The following is a 19,780-nucleotide window of genomic DNA, read 5'->3' on the forward strand; positions in this document are numbered from 1 at the left end:
TCTCCACCAGGTTACTTGGCCAACGCAGACAATATTCAATATAAATGAAATGATTGTCCGTATAAATACACAGGATATTTATTTTTTAAAGGGGGCAATCCCCAAAGGAAGTTCATACCAAACATTTTATCAATCGACCTGTTTGGCATCTTGATCTTCCTTCTGCCGTTTTCTGCAAGGGCTGTAATCCTCACCTAGGATGACTGTATTATCAGACCTGCAGGGTACCAGTTCCAGGATGACCGGATCTTCAGGACCGCAGCCTGGAAGGTCCAGCGATGCATTGGTTAAGACATCAATCAGTTGACTGGCAGACATTTTTTTCCCCTGGGAAGAGCCAGATGAAGAACTTGTTCCTTGGGGATCTGTGTGAAGTTACGGAGAAAGAGGGAGGAGAGAAAAACAAACACCTACAAATTGTTGGTTTTTCAAAACCTAAAAGTATAACTGAGTCTTAGTCAACAATCCATGAACTATACTGAAAGAAATGGTTATCAAGATAGTACAATTTTACCGATGTCAAATCTGATAGTAAATACACCAGGGTTGGGCTGCTGTTCTACTTCTTCACAGACATCTGCATCCACCTCTGTTCCCGTCTCATCATATACTCTGATGCCTTCAGTGACAGGTGGGATGGAGAACTTTATGAAAGCTTAGGAGAAAAAATACATATGAGATAACAACAATAAGAAACGGTATAAACCCAAAACACCCTAAGTGATATCTTTTGACTTGGCCACTAAATGTAGCTTGACAGAAAGTGAGACACAAATTATTTTCAACAAATAGCTCAATGACGTGCATCCTCAAAAGTCACAAACTGACACATCCCCTTTCCTTTTGTTTTAACAATGGCATATATCCGATGACTTACCAGCATTCAAAAATTCCTCCAAGCTCGGTTCGCTGATCGATATATTTCTGATTGTGATTGATTTTTGTTTTAATCAACATGATGGTATCTGTAAAAAAAACAATGAAAAGAAACCGTATTATAATCTATAACACAAAATACTCTGACAGTAACATCAGCTCCTGTTGGCATATAGTAGATGGGAAAACCATATTGGTCTATTCAGGCTTTGAAAATCCCAATCAGCATTTGTCCAATTCCAAATTTAAAGTAACTGGACTGCATGGAGCCCCTATGGCATGCAGGCAGAAATCATTTTGACATGAGTGTAAACAAACCCTTTGTTTGTATTAACTTATCTAAATGTTACCTACCATCACTGAACTATAGCACAGAATGGAGAAATCGGCAAAACAAAGTAGAGAGATTCCATGTACTTAAAAGGAATAATGGTCAAATAATTTCTGTTAGCTTATATCCGGGAATGAAACGATTTTACAAAGTACTGTGTCCCAAAAAGACAGTAAGATTAGATAAGTGGCCAAATCAGGGACTGTTCTTTCTGAAAATATCAGATCGGATTACTCAATTAGGCTCAATAGGAACCAATGCTTTGATGTTTCATCATTAGTTGTCTATTAAATAAAGGTGAAACATTCCATCAGCCTTGTACACAGCAATAATAGTATTTTGTCTTGTTTTCCCCTGTGCATATTTCGGTAAGGGAGTTTCAGCTCCAGCACAGCGAGTAGGGGAGAAGTTGCAGCATGATAAGAAAATGCACAATAAAGTCGAAATGTGCCGCTAATAGAAGCGGTAACGTCGGTGCTTCAGCTATCAATACTACAGGCTTTATTAAATTAGCCCCGGGCCCGTTTAATAGCGAGTATTGGAAACCCTACCAATCAAAAACAAGACAGAGTCAGTAAATAACAACACATGCAAATAACAACGTGATGCTCACATTGCTTTGATAAGTGCTTATTCAGTTTAAGGAGCCAAAAAAGAAGCGATTGTATGCAGTAAATAATTCACACTAGCTTGAAAGTTAATCCTAAGAGTGTCTCTGCATGCAACAGTTAAGGTTTTTTACCGGATAATTTAACTAAAGAGTTGAACCCCATGCAGTCTCTGCTATTTTACTGTCATCTATGGACATTCAACATAATAAAACACCTCCATTCCTCCAGAGTACAGAGTACTAACCAGAGTACAGAGTACTAACCAGAGTACACTAGTCTTGTAACAGTGAACATTTTCATCAACACTGCTCATTTTACTCTTGCTGTTGTTGTAATAACACTGAAATAGTGTACTTTGACACTGTATATTTTACACTAACAATTTAAACTCTGACACTGGGGAATATATTGGTTGGAATTACTCTTGCTGTTGTAATAACTCTGAAAGAGTCCATATACTTTCACACTGCATATTTAACACTGGGAAATTGAATGTGTAGTTGGTAAGAATAGCTATAAGCCTACGTTTCAATTTACACTGCATTGTATGTGTGTGAATGGCACTTCTGCTGTGATGATGCATCCGTGTCAAAACTGACTTTTCTAAACTGGGTATAAAACTTGAGTTTCAATCAGTGAGGGACGGTAAGATAAAGGATAAAGACCTTTGTATAATGTGTAAATGAATTCAAGTTTTACAAAAACCTGTCATAAGAATTATGTGCTTCTTTATCCACCTACAAAAACCCCAAACCTATCACAGCAGAATATCCAAGGCAATTTGAGCCATGCATAAAAAGATACATCATCTGCCAGCCTGAACTGTGATGTCCAGTTGTTAGTGACCATAAAATAGTACAGTTTCCAGTGCAGTGACCATTATTTCTTTATTTACTTTACCATTAAAGGTAAAAAAATGCAAGATCAAATGTAAAATATCTCTGCATCTGCACCAGTTGTTTTATGATCCACAGTGTTCGACTGCAGTCCATCTACACCTCCAGCTGTCACACTTCCAAGTCAGGCCAGGTCGTCCCCTGAGAGAAGAGAGGGGGTGGGGGAGGGGTGTTAGCTCAAGAAAATACATCTGTGATGGAAGCTCCAGCCAAACTCCATCCCAACGAGCAGGAATTAGTTCTCACAATGAAGAGATGCCACTGGTGCCAGTATGTTGAAGTCAAACATACAGTCATTTGATAAAACAAGAACAGCTTCATCAGTTTAACTACATATAGCAGTTCACAAACCCTGAACAACACGGCAAAGCCCCAAACTACTGCCAGTTCTCACATTTTCAAAAAGAAAGTTGTCCTTATGTAGAATTTTCTGGTGACATTGTCTCTGCTCAAACATTCACTGGCTTCCCTGAAATGAATTTTTCTGATTATATCCCACCCACATAATATTTCCCTACAACTCTGTTCATTTCCCATAGCTCTCTATTCACAGTAAGCCCCACTGTCAATGTGTGACTGGGGGCTTACATGGTCTGAATTCATCTATAGATGGCAGGTGGCAGGTTCCGTGCCACCTGCTCATGTGTGGGTCTAATTCATTGGGTTCTGCATGAAACGTCTTGCAACAATGATCTACCTCTCTCTCTTGTACATCTATTCAACAGGCAATTCAATGCTGAATGGTAGGGAGACAGAATGGGGTACATCTGTATAAAAGCACCTGGTGAAGGTATTTGGCAAAGAGTTTAACATTTAATCTCTGTCAAGTCCTTAACCTGTACACTTTTAATTTGATGTCAAGTTCTCAAATTAGATGACTGGACTGTCCAGGAAATGGTACTGCCCAACAGTGGCCTTAATCCTGAATGCCAGATTGCTGGACTCAACTGAGCAGGAATGACATGCCAGTATCGGCTCATTTCCACTGGTCTCATTCCAGGGGCCACATTTGTCCCGTGTGCTGCTGACTGGAGCTGGCTGTCAGCCCAAATTGCCCCAGGTCCACATTGCCAAAACCTAGCCAAGTCTTGCCTGGCAACCAAATAGCACTGACGCATATTTGGATTCACAATTTGGTTCCCAAACGAGCCAAAGTCACAATCTGTTCCATTCACCAGGCTTCTTGGATAGAAATAAAATAATAAAGAAATGAGCCAAAACTAGCATCAGAGACAGGTCTTAAGGAGTTTAATGTAGGATCTGAGGAGGATATCATATAAAATCTATCCAGATAAACTTCAGACATAATGTTGCAATGTGAAAGCTGGTTGAATCTTTAAGCTCATTGTTTTGGTTTGGGATGCATTGATTGATCGACTGACCATTGGTATCAGCCCATATCCACTTTGTTGACTGCTACCTATCAGTAAATGGCAGTTGCCAGTGTTTGTAACAGAAACAAAAGCATCTGCATTGGACATAGACAGAATTGGAGCAGAACGGACATTGAACTGATCATGTGGTCATTTGACTAGGTCAAAAGAAAATGGTGATTTTTGTTAGTTGTTATTGTGACAACACACGTCAGTTGGGCTGTAAATCGACATAAGTCGACATCAATGTCGTGTTTACATTTTTGCTTCTCAAAGTTCAGGGACTTGCGAGATAATTATTAAAAGAATTGTCCAACGCCAATACATCCTGACTTTCACTCCTTAAAAACACGAATAAAGTGACTTTGACATTCAGAATTTGTGGATTTCACTTTTTAAACTCCAGCTCGTTTCAGCTAATGTTCTACAGTACCAGGATTTCACTGTTCTATTAACAGGTCCTTTTCCAAAAGGCACACAAATTATCACTTAAAGACAGCAGTTTTCCACATGACCCAAGAGGAGAACTCAGAAGTTTTGAACAACCATAATCAACATCTCATCCGCTGTGCCTTTGTCAATCTGAAAGTATTGTTTAAGAACACATTCACACTGTATAGGAACAACAAAGTGTCAAACTTTTTTCTCAGCTGACAAAGTTGAGGACTGTTCCCACATCAGCCAGATACCCCTGCTCACTCAGCTCTGGAGCACACAAACAGACTTCCAGGGATTTGTTTATAGTGTCATTCACAGGGGGAACACACTTTTCCTATCTTATCTGTTACACCAGGAGTCACTTTATGTGCTTTAACTATGACCCGTATAATTGAATGCTGATTGGGAAGAGATTAATGACGATACAGATATGTTGGGAACATAAAATATTCCTGATCTCTGGTTGTGTTGCACTGATCAGTGGGGAATAATTAAAGAAGGGGACTAGATACTGAATTTTTAATTCGCCGTGCCCTTAGAGTAATGTGACCTGCTATGCGTTGGAGTTATTGGGAGTAATTCCAGTCTCATTAAAAATTCTCCTGGTATGTTAATGGAGGTTGATGAAGTGACCAGGAATCCATAGTCATTTAGTGGAGAGGAGGAACAGCAACAGAAATGTCCACTGAGAGTTTATTCACTGAACCCTGATGAGGCTTTGTCTTAAAGTGGCCCTAAGATGCTTTTCCACTTTTTCCCTCTTCTTTAGTGTGTTATATATATTGTTGAACATGTAAAAGGTCTGTAGAGTGTAAAACCTGAAGTCCAGCCCTAAAAGGAGTTACCCCCCCCCCCCCCCCCCCCCAGAAGTTCCTGAACTGCCTGAAACAGCTTAAATTAATTATCTCTTTCACTTCTGTAACTTTATGAGGTCACAATTTTACGGAAGTGACGGCTAGTTTGGCTCCCCCTTAAACAAGAAACGAGAGACGGAGATCAAGTTCACATATACCATGGTGTAGTGGTTATGAAAGCAGTCTCTCACCTGGGCGGCCCCGGGTTCGAATTTTGTTTTTCAGTTGTCAAGCCCTAGAGGAAGAGTTTTTTGAAATGTGAAACGTTGACCAATCTCAATAGAGCGGGCTAGCTGACCAATCAGAGCAGACTTTGCTTTCTGGAGGGAGGAGCTACAACGGAGCATTTCAGAGAGAGGGTGAGAAGAGGTGCTGCAGGGCAGCCAGGATGAGAAAAACAAGGAGGATTATGAGCATTAACGCATGTAAACATGTTGTAACTGTAACTGGAGATAAAAATATGCACCCGGAAAATAGCATAATAGGACCTGTTTAGGAGGATACATATGTGGCAATAGTGGGCTGGTTATGAATCGGAAATATTCCAAAATGAACTATAAATGTTCTGTGTATTCCCATAAGTGCAGGGGAAGTGAGAGTGAAAGAGCTTCAAAGCCTCTGCTGTGTTTAGCAGTCTGCAGGTGAGCAGGCATACAAATTATCCCACCGAACTGCTTTTCTCGGGTGTTGCCTCCGTTGCAACTGAAACAGCTCAGGAAGTTTTATGTTTATCCTAGCCGTTCATCTTGATATGTGTCTCAAGGTGCTTTGAAGTGAGTACTTACGTCTTGAAAGCTGCAGCCTATTCTCATCTTAATGAACAAATCACCTAGTAAAATATGTGAGGCACCCTATTGATGAAATGGAAATGGGAAAGCTGACCCAGCAGCATCGTTCAAGCACTGACATAAATTAACAATTCGAGCCTTGTTTCTTTCTTATCAGTAGAGCCACAGTGATAACTCACAAGACTAATTAATTTTCATTTAGCACTTTTTTGGGGTTGAAATACCCCTTACATCAATGTCTTTCACTTTTTTAATGTTTTTTATGTGAACGTGCTCAAGTGGAACACCAGGGTAGGCAGTTTTCTTGAAAAACAAAAAATAAATACAGCCTTCCCAACTGAGCCCAACCAACCAGACGAGCATGGACACATGCACACTCTTCATACAGTAAGCTGGAGCCTCGACTGGCCGTACCCACCATAGAGGTCACCGATCCTCTCTGTATTCCCTGACTTAAAATAACTTTGGTGCAGCAAAGCTTTTGAAAAACACGAAGATTACGGCTTGCTCATCTGAGGGCAAGATGAGGAGACTGAGGAGAAAGAAAGAGACACGGTGATGGAGAGAGGAAGAGCAGGTACTGCCCACTGTGCCTGGGATAGGATTAGCATGATGTCCCTGTGCTGCTTAATACAAACACAACTCACTTGATCCAATTCAAACTATATCATTGCCACTGAGATATATATATATACATATATGCACTATTTGGTTTATACAGTATAACTCATCAATTGTACAACACAAACACCTAGCATCATTTTAGTTTAACATTTTTTTATTGTTGCATTGACATATTATTGTAAAACACGTTTCTTATGTTTAAGGGCTATTTGACACAAATTTCTCTCATTCAATTCAAAAAGGTTGCAATCTCAAACACAGTTAGTTTATTATTGTATTACATGTTGGTAAGGAGGACAAGTGATGAGTCACAGAGAAAGAGACAGGCAGTGAATAGAGAGAGAACAGTAGTGTGAATTTGCTTTTACTTAAGTACTATAATTAAACATTCTCAACGTTCATATTCAGATCTTTTGTGGTCATTTAAGCCTGCTCTGCATATTCACATGTAGTGTGGATCATTTGTTGTCACATTTAACCTTGTTACCATGTATGGCTGCTTGACAAGATCATTGATGCTAATGCACAATGAGATGGTTTTAAAGCTGTTATCTAAATTGGCTCAACTAACATCTAAAAATGCACAAATTTTGATTAGTGAAAAATAAAGATTCATGCGGGGACAGATCCCCAAATCCACCTAATAAGCTTAGTCTTTCGACATCTGTATTTAATTAACCCTGCAAAGACCATGTAGCCTACGAGTAATAGTAATTCATTTTTAACGTGGTCCTTCATCCAGTAACCTGCACCAGTACTGGTTATTCCCTACAAACGTTATCCTTCATACAGTATCCTGAAAGGGTACTTGACATTCATTTTAACATTTGTTATGCCCTTAAGTCCATGAAGAGTCCACTAGATCATCATGTTAATGTTAACTAGCTAGACTTGAGACATGTTTACTGATAATAAAACGCACAAAAAACGAATGGTTAACACAATTAAACCTTGGGAACATAATCTAAGACAAATGATATCCAACAAAATAAAGGCAGCTTAAATTTTATGTACTTTTCAAATTAGTTAACATTATTTTGTCCACATTCATTCACAGACACGTTATCTAGTGGCAGATCCTCCGATGCTTGGAGGATTACCCATAATCCTTTCCTACTTCTATTCAATGCAGGTACACATTTACAACAACAGCTGGCATAGTTTTCCTATTTAGCGGGATTTAACCTGAACCTTTTCAACTATGTTACATATACAACAATTTACCTGAGACAGCCGGAAGCTGCTCGGGGCCAATGGGATCAAACCGCCTGCCCAAACTATTCAAAGCTTTTATTGCACAAGTCTGTCTCAAATTTGCATCGCTTGCCATATGAATAGTTTTCGAACTTTGTGACCTCTATTCATCACACCCTGTATTCCAAGACAAGGTCAAGTAACACAGCATGGTCAGCCCTTCTCTGCATCTGACAGTGACACTCATTCAGCGTGTGTATGCGACGAACCCACCTGCAGCATTACGCTCAGAGCAACTGATGTAGTTTAAACAGCGAGATAGTCCAAGTAGGGCGGCTGGATGAGTCAAACTAACTCAGGATTTTTGACCAGGAGACAGATGTTCACTTCCTGTGTGATACTAAAAGTAAACATTGGCGTTAGTGTCGTTGGTCTTCTGACTCACGTCTGCTTGTCTCGTACGTAGTCAAGTTTACGTCAAATACGCTTTTTTCCTCACCTAACTAAGTGGTTGTTTTGCCTAAATCAAACCTCCTGTGAAGACGGACGTTCATCTTGGACGGATGCTATGTGTGTAACTAGCTTGTTACTCAAACACCGTCACTAGTGCGTGCAATAGTGCATCATGGTTTGACGCTTATTGCCACTGTCCAAGCTGCGTTATTGGAAGTGAGAATGTGTTGTGAAGGTATGCCCTCTGTGCATTTCACTGGAATATGCCCATTCAATTATGAATCATCTTGTATAAAAAAGAGTTCAACACAAAAGTTGACAAGTAAAATCATATCAAAATATCCTCTCATGGATATATATAAACCTCTGGGGAATATGAATGAGCACATTTTCATGATGACACATAAAATAAGTTTTGGTCTAATGGTAGTGTTGGCAAAAGGGTCAGAGGGTCAGAAAGAATGAACCTTTGGGGACGATGGATATCCTCACCTCATTTCATAGCAATTTTACCTGTAGTGAGAAACATGCTCCAATTAGATAGAGTTCAAAGGTTTCAAGAGTTTTATTGGCTCTCCCTTCAAGCAACACTTTTATATGAGGAGCAGTTTCATCTGCAAGACCTTTTGGTAATTAATTCAACTGCCTACTAAGCTCTTGGGAGACATGTTTTGTTCTGAGTCGGAGTGAAGATCAAGCTTAATTGACCTTTAAACTGATATTTAATCTTTGCCAGATTGCAGCATAGGTGTTTGTGGAGCTCTAACCCTGTTGTTTGCTGTCAGTTTCAGTTCCCATAAATAACCAACACAGACTATAAAACTGGCATCCAATCTCAAATGCCGGCTTTAGACAATTGTTGGTGCCCCATTCTATACAGCCAGCTGTATACAAGTGAATCTCACTGTGGGTCTCCCAGTGCTTATGTGAAACAAATCTCATTGCCAATGTAAGTTTCTGTTCACAGGGAAGAAGCTCGGTCTGGTCTCATCCTGCAGGATGAGTGTTCTGTACTTGTCGTCGAAGACATCAGGAATTTATAGGCAAAATATCAAAATACAGCTTGAAAAGAAAAAAAACCTTATTTGGCAACCAAACCACAGCATCCATTACTTCAGCAAGGCGCAAGGCATCAAGGACAAGCATTTCTCAGGGAGAGAAGGAATCCACCAGGTTGCCTTTTTATATGCAATTCCAGATGTCTCATTAGAGCTTGATGTCTTTCATCATTATTCTTTCGTGTAATTCTGAAGCACACAGCATCTGCACTCTTCTCACAGTGTTTGTTATTTATGTAAATCATTTTCATTAAAAAGCAAATAAACATCCTTTGAAAAAAAATGAAATTGAAAATCACAAGGTGAACAGACAAGATTGGTCCAATCCTAAGGAGTTCATAACTTACACAATCAAGAAATGGAAACACCAGCTGTCTTTTTTCCATTTACTGAATCAACCAGGTGTCTGACACATATTTCCATTTTAAGATACCACATTCCTTTTCATTCCTTTACTTTCAGTCACCCTTTAAATTAAAAAAAGTCAACATGACTCAATGAGCTACTTTCTGAATGTCTCCCATGGAAATAACTGGCCAGGCCTTGAGTTCCTTAAGTACACTGATGTATAGAAATCACTTCACTGAATTCTTAGATCAGAGGCATTAAAAGCTTTCCTATATGGGGTTACTTAAAGCCTCAAGACAGGATGAAAGAAAGCTGTTCTCAAACAAGCCTGACCGATATGACATGCATATTATTAATCTGACTGCATAAAGAGTAAACAGTTACAAAGATCTACACTGCATGGTTCTGCAGCCGTCAGATGGTTTCTAGAAGTGTCACACCTCAGCTATCCTAAGAGTTAAAGTTTTTGCACAACAGATCAAACTAGATTTTGTAATAGTTTCCCCAATTCCGCTTTCCTTTCCTCTTAACATTGATCCTATGTTGTTGTCCACATGGTCTCTACATTTGTATCTCTCAATTTTTTGGACTCCACAAACTTCTGAGGGAAATGTCTGGCTCCTAAGTAGCTGAATGCTCCATTATGTTCAGCATTGAGCTGCCATAACGTTGGTGCTGAGCAGGTAGTGTACAATGTGTTACATGTGTACAATGTGTTGCAGGGTATAAAACCAAATCTGTTAAACACTAATAGAGCTGAGGGGAGCTGAAGAGTTCATGATAGTTCTCTTTCTCATCACATATAGTGATGTGATCTATCGTCACTGTAAAAAATATTGACAAGTGCAGCATTAAGTTACCAGTTAACTTCATCTGGTGACATGATGCAGCATCAGGTGATGACTATATCTTGCTCTCTGACTCATAAAGGACAGCTTAACTTGTTTCCATCCCCGATTCCAAGCAGCTCCCCACACCTGCTGCTCTGTATTCTTTACTTTGGTTTTGTTAAAGTCTTTGGCGCTGGAGGCCATGGATGTGTCAAGAGTGGAAGGCAAATGAACGAAGTGAATCCACTTAACAGAAGCCATTTTGGATGATTCCATTTGCATTTATAGTGACTCTATAGTGGGAAAATAACTCAAACCTGTTTTAAAAACTTTAATGATGATTAAACATGATTGACACAATGTTAGGTTTTATTTATTTTTAAACGTGCAACAATTTACGACCAAAAATGACATACTTTGTGTGCAAAGGCCTTAATCTCAAAAATGGACACACTACTATATTTGTTAATAATGACACATGACTACCTCACTACAGGTAATCTCATGGTATCTCTTGGAGAAGCTAATGTTAATAAAACTCACATAATGCACAAACTAAGATAACAAATATAGTAATGGTTTGAAGTGAGAAAAAAACAAAAGCTGAAGGTTAAATGAATCTCGATGAGAAATGGTTGGAGAGACATGTTCAACACGCGTTGTTTATTCTTTAACGAGAACTAGAGGACAGGATGCTAGCTAACGTTAGCCTCAAGGGTCTGAAGGTTCCCGTAGCCTGGTAACCCTGTCAGGTGCTCCACATATCTAACGCATTGGCTATTGAAATCCCACTTGGATAGAACGTAATCATTTATATTTTTTAACTCAAAATAATCGAAAGACTGATCAAGGTCCCAGATCCGATTTCTCCTCCGTTTGCCTGGACGTGTGGATCCGGAAAAGAATTAAGTCCAATAGAGTGATGATGGCTCAGTAGGTGACAGCCATATTGTTTGAACTTTGAAAGTCGTATGCCCTACATTGTTACTATTTTCCCACCCAAAATGTTGCTAGGTGTCTGGGGTGATGGGGTTATGGGACAGTGTTTCTCTACATTCAGTCAGGAATGAGTACTATCAGACAGTTACAAATATATATTGCAATTTTTGCCACTTGGCCTCGAAGAACTTTCACCCACTAAAGAAGTATTGCACCAAAGATCCACACAACAATGTTGATATGTTTTTGACTAATACAGTTTAGAACTTTGTTGAACTGTCTCTCACCTATTCCTATGCAGAGGAACCTCATTTCAAGGTTTTTTTAGAGGTTCATACTCCCAAAGAAGACAGATTTTACTGTTACTCAAAGTTTATGGGGGAATAAATAAACCTCATGTCACGTCTTGCTGTGTTTATCTTCCATCTCTTGACTGAATGTGTTACAGTGTATTTAACATTAGAAATCAACCCTTGGCGCACTGTCTCGTGCATGCCGATTACAGAAAGTAGAGCCACAGCCGATCTTTAAATCATTCTGTTAAAATAAAGGATTTCGATATAAATGGCTAGTGCATCTGCATCCAAGCAACAAGGTGCACCAATGAAATGCAAAGAGCTGAAATATCTGCATACAAAGTGACACAATAGCTTCAGACAGTCTCCATATGGGCCTTTGGAGCCGGTAAAATTGAAAATGAAAGCACAGATGCTGTCGCAATACATCGGGGGATCACAATTCAACAAAGACTCTTAGAACTGTCAGGATGTGGCAACAGGACTTTGACTAGTGTTGTTGAGGAGACGCGGCTTCTGACAGCTTCACTTAGTGTATCATCCCTGTGTGAATGGAAGCCAAATTATCATATTTCATATGTCAGTCAAAAAGGAAAAGATGGCTATTATCCGCTGGCTAAAGCAACAGAGAGAAGGGTTTTTCACTTTCAGACAGATAATCGGCTTCATAAAGTACTTTTTCATTAAAGATTTTAATAAGTTTCAATCCATTTAGCCTTCTTTAAAGTAATCAAACTAAGCCTCAGTATCCCTTATACTTATCTTTTAATGGGTTATTTTAATGGGTAGTGCTAATCCAAATATCTAAATCATTATCAGAGCAATCATATTGATGTTCAACTCTTTGCATCTGATATATCTGCCTCATCCATCTCTGCAGCCATGCTGAACCCTCTAATTGGCCCCTGTAACCTTCTATTCCCAGCACAGGCTCCTGCCCGGAGGCTTTGCCCCTTAGATGGAACTAACTACAACAAGACATGTTGTTTTGTCTTAAGCTTCCTGGTATTTACTACCCTGTAGCTATAGAGTTGTAAGCTTGGTGTCATACATTGACTGCACAGCTTATAATAATCAACTGTGTAGCTTGATACTGCATTGCTGTTTTTTTTTGTGGAATGTCAAATCCAGCAGCATAACAGCTAGTGGGATTCATCAATAATACTGAGTTAACTCTACTGTATTAAGCAGAGAGCGAATGAGCCAAACGGTCCGGCTTGAGGCAGGTTTTGCCCATTATGAATGAATCTGTTATGAATACTGGGTCAGTTATTGTTGACACTGGATATGGTTAAAGTGTCTTCAAGGATCTTTTAACTAGTTATGAAACAGTCTGAATTTAATAAGGATGACTTTATATGACTTTAAGATTTGCTATTTCTATATACTTATCCTTATTCCGGTCATTGGGTTTTATTCCCTGAAAAATGACACAAAACCTAATTATGACATGCAGGTTCACCAGAACTTCACCAGGCCACCAGCATCACCAGTCCGCTGGGACAGACCCAGACCCGGATCCAGCTTTGCAGCTCCTCTTGGCCTGCAGACAGAGCTTCGGGAGGAGTTGGCGAGCTCTGTGAACAGCTCTGGAGGAGAGGAGGTTCGCCGCCACTGCTCTTCCTGGCGTTCAACCGACCGCGTCGACACAAAGGCGCAGCACCGCCCCTCGGGTTCCCCCTTTGGTAAACACTGTTAGCTCTGCAGACACTTTTGCTGTTGTTTGTGCTGTTAAGCTGTAAGCACCATTTTCTATAAGCCATCGCCACCTTGAGAGCCTTGGTGAGGCAAAAGAAATGCTCCCAATGTCATATGTATTCAGGAGGGTGTTGCTCATAGTCACAAACCCTCAGAGAAAGATCACCTGACTCAGCGGGTCATGTCCGTCAGATCTGTACAGCTTTTTAGTGTCTCTTCTTGTTGTTTTGGTTTTGATACGCTACCTGCTCAGCACCAAGCAGACAACGTTTCCAGTAGTTCATGAACATATTGTCATGTTTTTCCGTTAAAGAGCCTCTTTTTTTTTCAAAAGTTGATAGAAGAATGGAGAGAGTGGTGTTTTTTCATGTGGCTAGAAACAATACTTCAAATGAACGCTAATGTTGCCCTGTGTCTATAGTCAACTATTTCACACTTTTGACTATTTGTTCACTACAAACAACTTTAAAAGGTGATAATCCACTTAGCAGCTACTTTATAAAGCACATCTGTACAGTCTGATGTAATTCAATACAACAGCCCTCCCATAATATTGTTTTCTCATCCATTAACTAGCTTTCAAACTAGATAAGAGGATTTTTTTTTGCACAGTTTAGCTCAATACAGAACAATAATTCTGGCTTTGAATTCATTCATTCAGTTCCAACTGATCAAAAATGCGGCCTCACTAACAGCTCTGACATGAGGCAGGTTATGCATATTAATGAATAATAAATAAATGAAATATCTTTTTTCAAAGAGCATTCATACATGTTGCATGGAGATCTTAACAGTTTTCTTGGATACAGAGATCACTCTCAATGTTTATTGTCTCTGTCCATGTGTTGAGAATGATGATTACTTAATTGCTTGAATACATAAAAGAGAACATTGTAATTTGCTGGCCAGGGGATCATTACTCATATGTTATTCATATGGTAACTGCTTCACAGGGAGGAAGAGGTTCCTCCCTGTGAAGCCCAGCTTAGTTAATTGGGTGTGAAGGCTCTTATGACAGCGTTACAAAGGTCAAAGGTGTCCCTGCAGTGTGCCTCGCTGGCTAAGTGTTGGTGGAGCTGAATGAGCAAAGAGCTTTTGATCACACTAAGTGCCTCTGTTTATGTAATGTGCTTTTCTCTCCAAATGTGATAGAACTAGTAAATTGATTATTATAACAAAAGTTCAATATGCACCAGGCCCCTCTTAATGGTTTTTACTCTGGAACCAGTCCCGTGCCAAACAACAAACTTACTCCCCTACGCTTGGTAATGAGTTTCCAAAAATTTGCTAAAACTGACAGATTTACTAAATGTAGACATTTTGTTAATTATGCCACCCTGCACAGGTGGTGAGTTTGCATTCCTCTAAATAGTAAGATCCAACAGGCTTAGCATCAGAGTCTCACCTTCAACAAGTTTAATCATGTTACCTCATAAACTAATGTAATGAGGTAATGTGGAGACATTGTTGACGGCAATGTTGTTGTTTATAGCTAATCAAATGTGATTTATTTAATGCTAGAATGACTGTTATTTATTATAATGAAATCAATCAAAACGACTTAATAGATTAAAATACACAGTAATTACACTGAAATGAAAAAAAGAAACATGACTTTATAAATATCTTATTAATGTGTTTCATATGCCTACTTTCCTCAACTGTGGCTCAATGGTAGAGCTGGGTTGTTCTTCAATGAGAGGATCGGCGGTTCGATCCCCGGCTCTGCTAGTCCATTTCGATGTGCCCTTGGGCTCAGAGTCCTGATCTTGCATAGCAGCCACTTCCATCAGTGTATGAATGGGTGAATGATGACATGTAAATTTCCCCGCTGCTGGACTAATAAAGGATTATCTTATCTTATGTAGTGTTAAAGCACTTTGAGTGGCTGTAGGACTAGGAAAGCGCTATACAAGTACAGTACCGTTTACAATGGCCTTATCTGCCTGGTGATCAGAGCGAGTGTGATTTCAGAAAAGAAAGTGGAGGAGTGTTCTTCACAGGTCTGAACTGAGACCAGAATCCTGGTCGTGCCTGATCAATCAAACCCCACCTACAACTGCTGAAGACCTAAACCTAACCCGAGGCTGAGGCTTTACTTTATTTTATTTTTTATAATTTCTTCATCAAAGACAAGGTTACTGTATATACTACATTTGCTTATTTTAGAGTTTTATTGGAGAAGATTAACACAAATAGCAGATGGTAAGCTTAGCTCAGCACTGAGGAAGACTTTAAGCTAATGTCGAACTATTACTAATGTCGATTTATCCATTAGAAAATATAAATATAAACCCACCTGCATCAGTATTAGACACTAAGAGCACGAATAATTAAGAACGAAGGGGACTGGCGTTCGTGTCCTGTGTGAAGCCAAAGGCTAACTGATTTCTACTGATGAATGTGTGAATCTCTAGTCTCTCCTGATCTGACTTCCGTTCTACTGTTCTGTAATAAAATGTAATAAAAATCAAACCATGCAGAAACTGTAATATTGTCAGTGAAACCCAGCTTTAAACTGTTTTTTCCACATTCAGCTTGCACTGCTGCGTTGCTATGTGCCTCTGTCCTCCACCTGACATGTTAGTCTATCGGTTACCTGCACCAAGGGTTAGTGTATGTGTTCAGGATTCTAAGAGCCCTGTAATACATCGAATCAGACTCCCAAGGTGAAAAGGAGGGACAAGGGCCCAAGATTAATTCAAGCCACAGTATAACGAGGCTGCTCTAAGACTTCCCCAGTGAATAAAGACAAATGGCTTTTGTTTGTGCCAGCTGTGCTATTTTGCATTGATAACTCCAATAATTCCTTTTCATGTCCGAGTCTCATCTGCCACAGCCAGAGAAAACTGAAAAAAGTGGAATACACTTTTATAAAGTGACAGGGTATTTTTATACTCTAGTGGAAGTAATCCCAAGCAGGGAGAGCGATGATGATGGATCTGAGACGACAGTGCTGTTTTCACTCTGGAGAAAAATCTTTCATTGAGCACCACAAATATCTCAGTCTCCAATCACGTTGCTCTTGGCTGAATGGACATTTGCATGCAGGATTCTTGTGCAGGAGCCATCAAATCAAAGATTTTACCCAATCAATAATCGCTGTAACTGCTCCATTACCCTCAGATACATCATGCCTGAGTCTATAAGGTCAAAGCCATCCTATGTTTAATTCAATTCAATTCAGTTTATTTTGTACAGCCCAGAATCACAAATTACAAATTTGCCTCAGAGGGCTTTACAATCTGTACACATGCGACATCCTCTGTCCTTCCCTCACATCGGCACAGGAAAAACTCCCCTAAAAAACCCCTTTAACAGGGAGAAAAAAGGAAGAAACCTATGGGAGAACGACAGAGGAGGGATCCTTCTCCCAGGATGGACAGAATGCAATAGATGTCATGTGTACAGAATGAACAGCATAACAGAGATACAACACATTCAATGTATATGACATAAATGATTCATATAATAAGACTACTTATAATAACAGCAGCAATTATTATAGTAGAATTATAGTTATGAAAATAGGGATAGTAATGTGATTAATAATAATAATGGAAGTAGCAGTGGGGGTCAGTCGGCTCACAGCAGGAGGCACGACTACGGTCCAGGTACCACAACGATTCATGGAAACCTGCAGAGCGAGAAAGCAAAAGGGCTTCAGGGTGGAAGTAAAGCTAAAATGCTTAATGGTACAGGTAATAGTGATAGTAATGTGACTAGTAAATGTCTATGTAGGCTGGACCAGATTTTATCAACACCTGACCCTAACCCTCAAGTTCAGGATGCCCACTGCAGCAAATGAATGATATATATAAACCTATTATTACCCGCTGCAACATGAACTTAAACCTGCCTAAATGATTTTTGACAACTTGGGACATACAACAAGCTGTAAACAAAACATTGAAATATCATCTATGATCTTATAAAGTTAATGTGGTCAAATATTGTCAAATGATAAATAAGTAGCATTTCTTTGGAGTCATGTTTGCAGTCACCTGAGGAATAATTTTCACTCTCGTTTGAGCTCTTTTTTGGTCACCACCAACTTCTGAGGGAAATGTCTGGCTTTGTATTGTCCTAATTAGTCCACCAGCTCTTTGCTAATTTCAGAATCTGAATTTTGAGTGTTTTTAGGGATTTATTTGCTATTAAAAAGCACCTAAAACCTTTTAAACCATGGTGGGGGAAGCTTTATTGGGGGTTACTTTTGCATCTACGGGTGACATTTGTATCACCAGATGTAAAGTACTGTATAATTGTTTTTAAATCATGACATAGGAGCTATTTATTTCAATATTTTCTTGATATAATTTAATAGCATTATAATTATTGAGTCTTGTCAAAAACCAAGTGCTTTGGGCGCATACCACATGGGCGCCAATGCCCTTAACAGAGTTCCTGGATCGGGTAATTGTCTGTAGTTCAAATTGCTTCACACTTTATCTTAAATTCATAGTTTCCTCTGAACTGTAGGCAAAGCTAGTGACTGCGGCCAGTAATGAAACTTTAGAAAACATATTTATATCAAAATTATACGGGTCACAAAGCACTGTGCACTGCATTCGGTAAGGCCATATCTCTATGTGAGCTCTTTAAAGCTGGCATAATGAATATCATATAAAACATAATGTATAACAATGTATCATATGACAAAAAAACAATGTGACAATGTAAAAGGGGCTGCTCGTAATATTTCCTGACAAGGTAAACATACCTTCAAAGGTAATATGTCAATGGTTTGCCCCTTAAGTGGCCAAAAAAGGCAGTTTAAGAGCCTGTGTTCACATAGTGTTTGTTTTTTGAGCACCAGTGGAGGGAGCCTATGCAGCCACATGCAGCTGCATACAGAGAAAAAGCGCTGCACTCAGCAACTTTCTTTATGACTGATCCACTTTTTTTATCCGAGCGCTTCTTTTCAAAAATGGCAAAAAAAATCGTAAAAGTACTTGTACATCACCTTTCTACACTTCCAACCCCTCAAAGCGCTTTGACACTACATGTCATTCATACAATGATGGCAAGGTGCCACCTGGTCTTCTGATTGATGGATGACCAGTCCTACTCTCTGAGACACTCGTATATACACCTTCATATCATAAACTCCTCAAGAGGTTGGCTTTGTAGATAACTACAAACCCAAATAATTAACCAGTATTATTTTTAAAAAAAGGAGCTTTCCTTCACTCGCATAAGTCCTGATTCAACACATTTGAAGGACACACATGTGGAAGGAAAATCCCATCCTCCTATTGCATGAAGCTCACAGAATAACAGCTAGTTCATATGTGAAATTATCTCATTTTCAATCTTCTTCTCATTCCATTTCTTTTCTCTCTGTCTGAGTGGTTCATATTAACCCAGATGCTTCCAATATGATGACATTTGTGGGTGTTATGGTCATAGAGTAACGTTTTATTTTATATCCTGTGACTTATTTTTGCAGTTTTGGAACTTGTTTCTATCACTCTATCAACTTTTTACCCAGCAATGTACAGTCATTTCGGCGGTATGGGAACACGGCAAAAGGGAAAGAAACAGCAGTCAGATGATAAGACAGGTTTAAACAAGCTAATTATCAAACCTTTACTTGGTTAAGGTTTGATACTTAATATTATTTTTAATACTTTTTATTCAAATTATAACTACATGACAAAACGTAACTAGCATGGAAAATAACAACTGCCCTTAGGGAACAATATATTATATAACTACCATAATAACCTTATGTCACGAGTGCAAAGTCAATATTTACTTTTGATTTCACACGGGACACAAACAGTGGTGTCCTAGGTGAAAGACCTGATTTTGATTGAACCAACCAGCCACATCCATCCCACCTTCAGAAGATGTTCTCACTTGTTACTATATTACAATATAATATCACGTAACCTTCTCAACAGTCGTTTAATAAACTATATCACTAAACATTGACATTCATCAGAGGTTTGCAGAAACGAAATACCAACATTTTTATTGCCAACAGGGAACGGGCTGTCTAAACCACTTTATTTGAAGATATAACTAATTAAGCGCACACAAAATGTTCAATGTATCAATCCCACATTGCTCAGGAAAAACTTTGGGCACAGACAACTCTTGTAAAATTGTTTCGGTCACAACTTTATTTTTAGCTCTTGCTGGCTCTAGTGGTTAGTTTCCTGCTT

This window comes from Anoplopoma fimbria, chromosome 9 (genome assembly GCF_027596085.1).
Source record: "Anoplopoma fimbria isolate UVic2021 breed Golden Eagle Sablefish chromosome 9, Afim_UVic_2022, whole genome shotgun sequence".
NCBI classification, from domain to species: Eukaryota; Metazoa; Chordata; class Actinopteri; order Perciformes; family Anoplopomatidae; genus Anoplopoma; species Anoplopoma fimbria.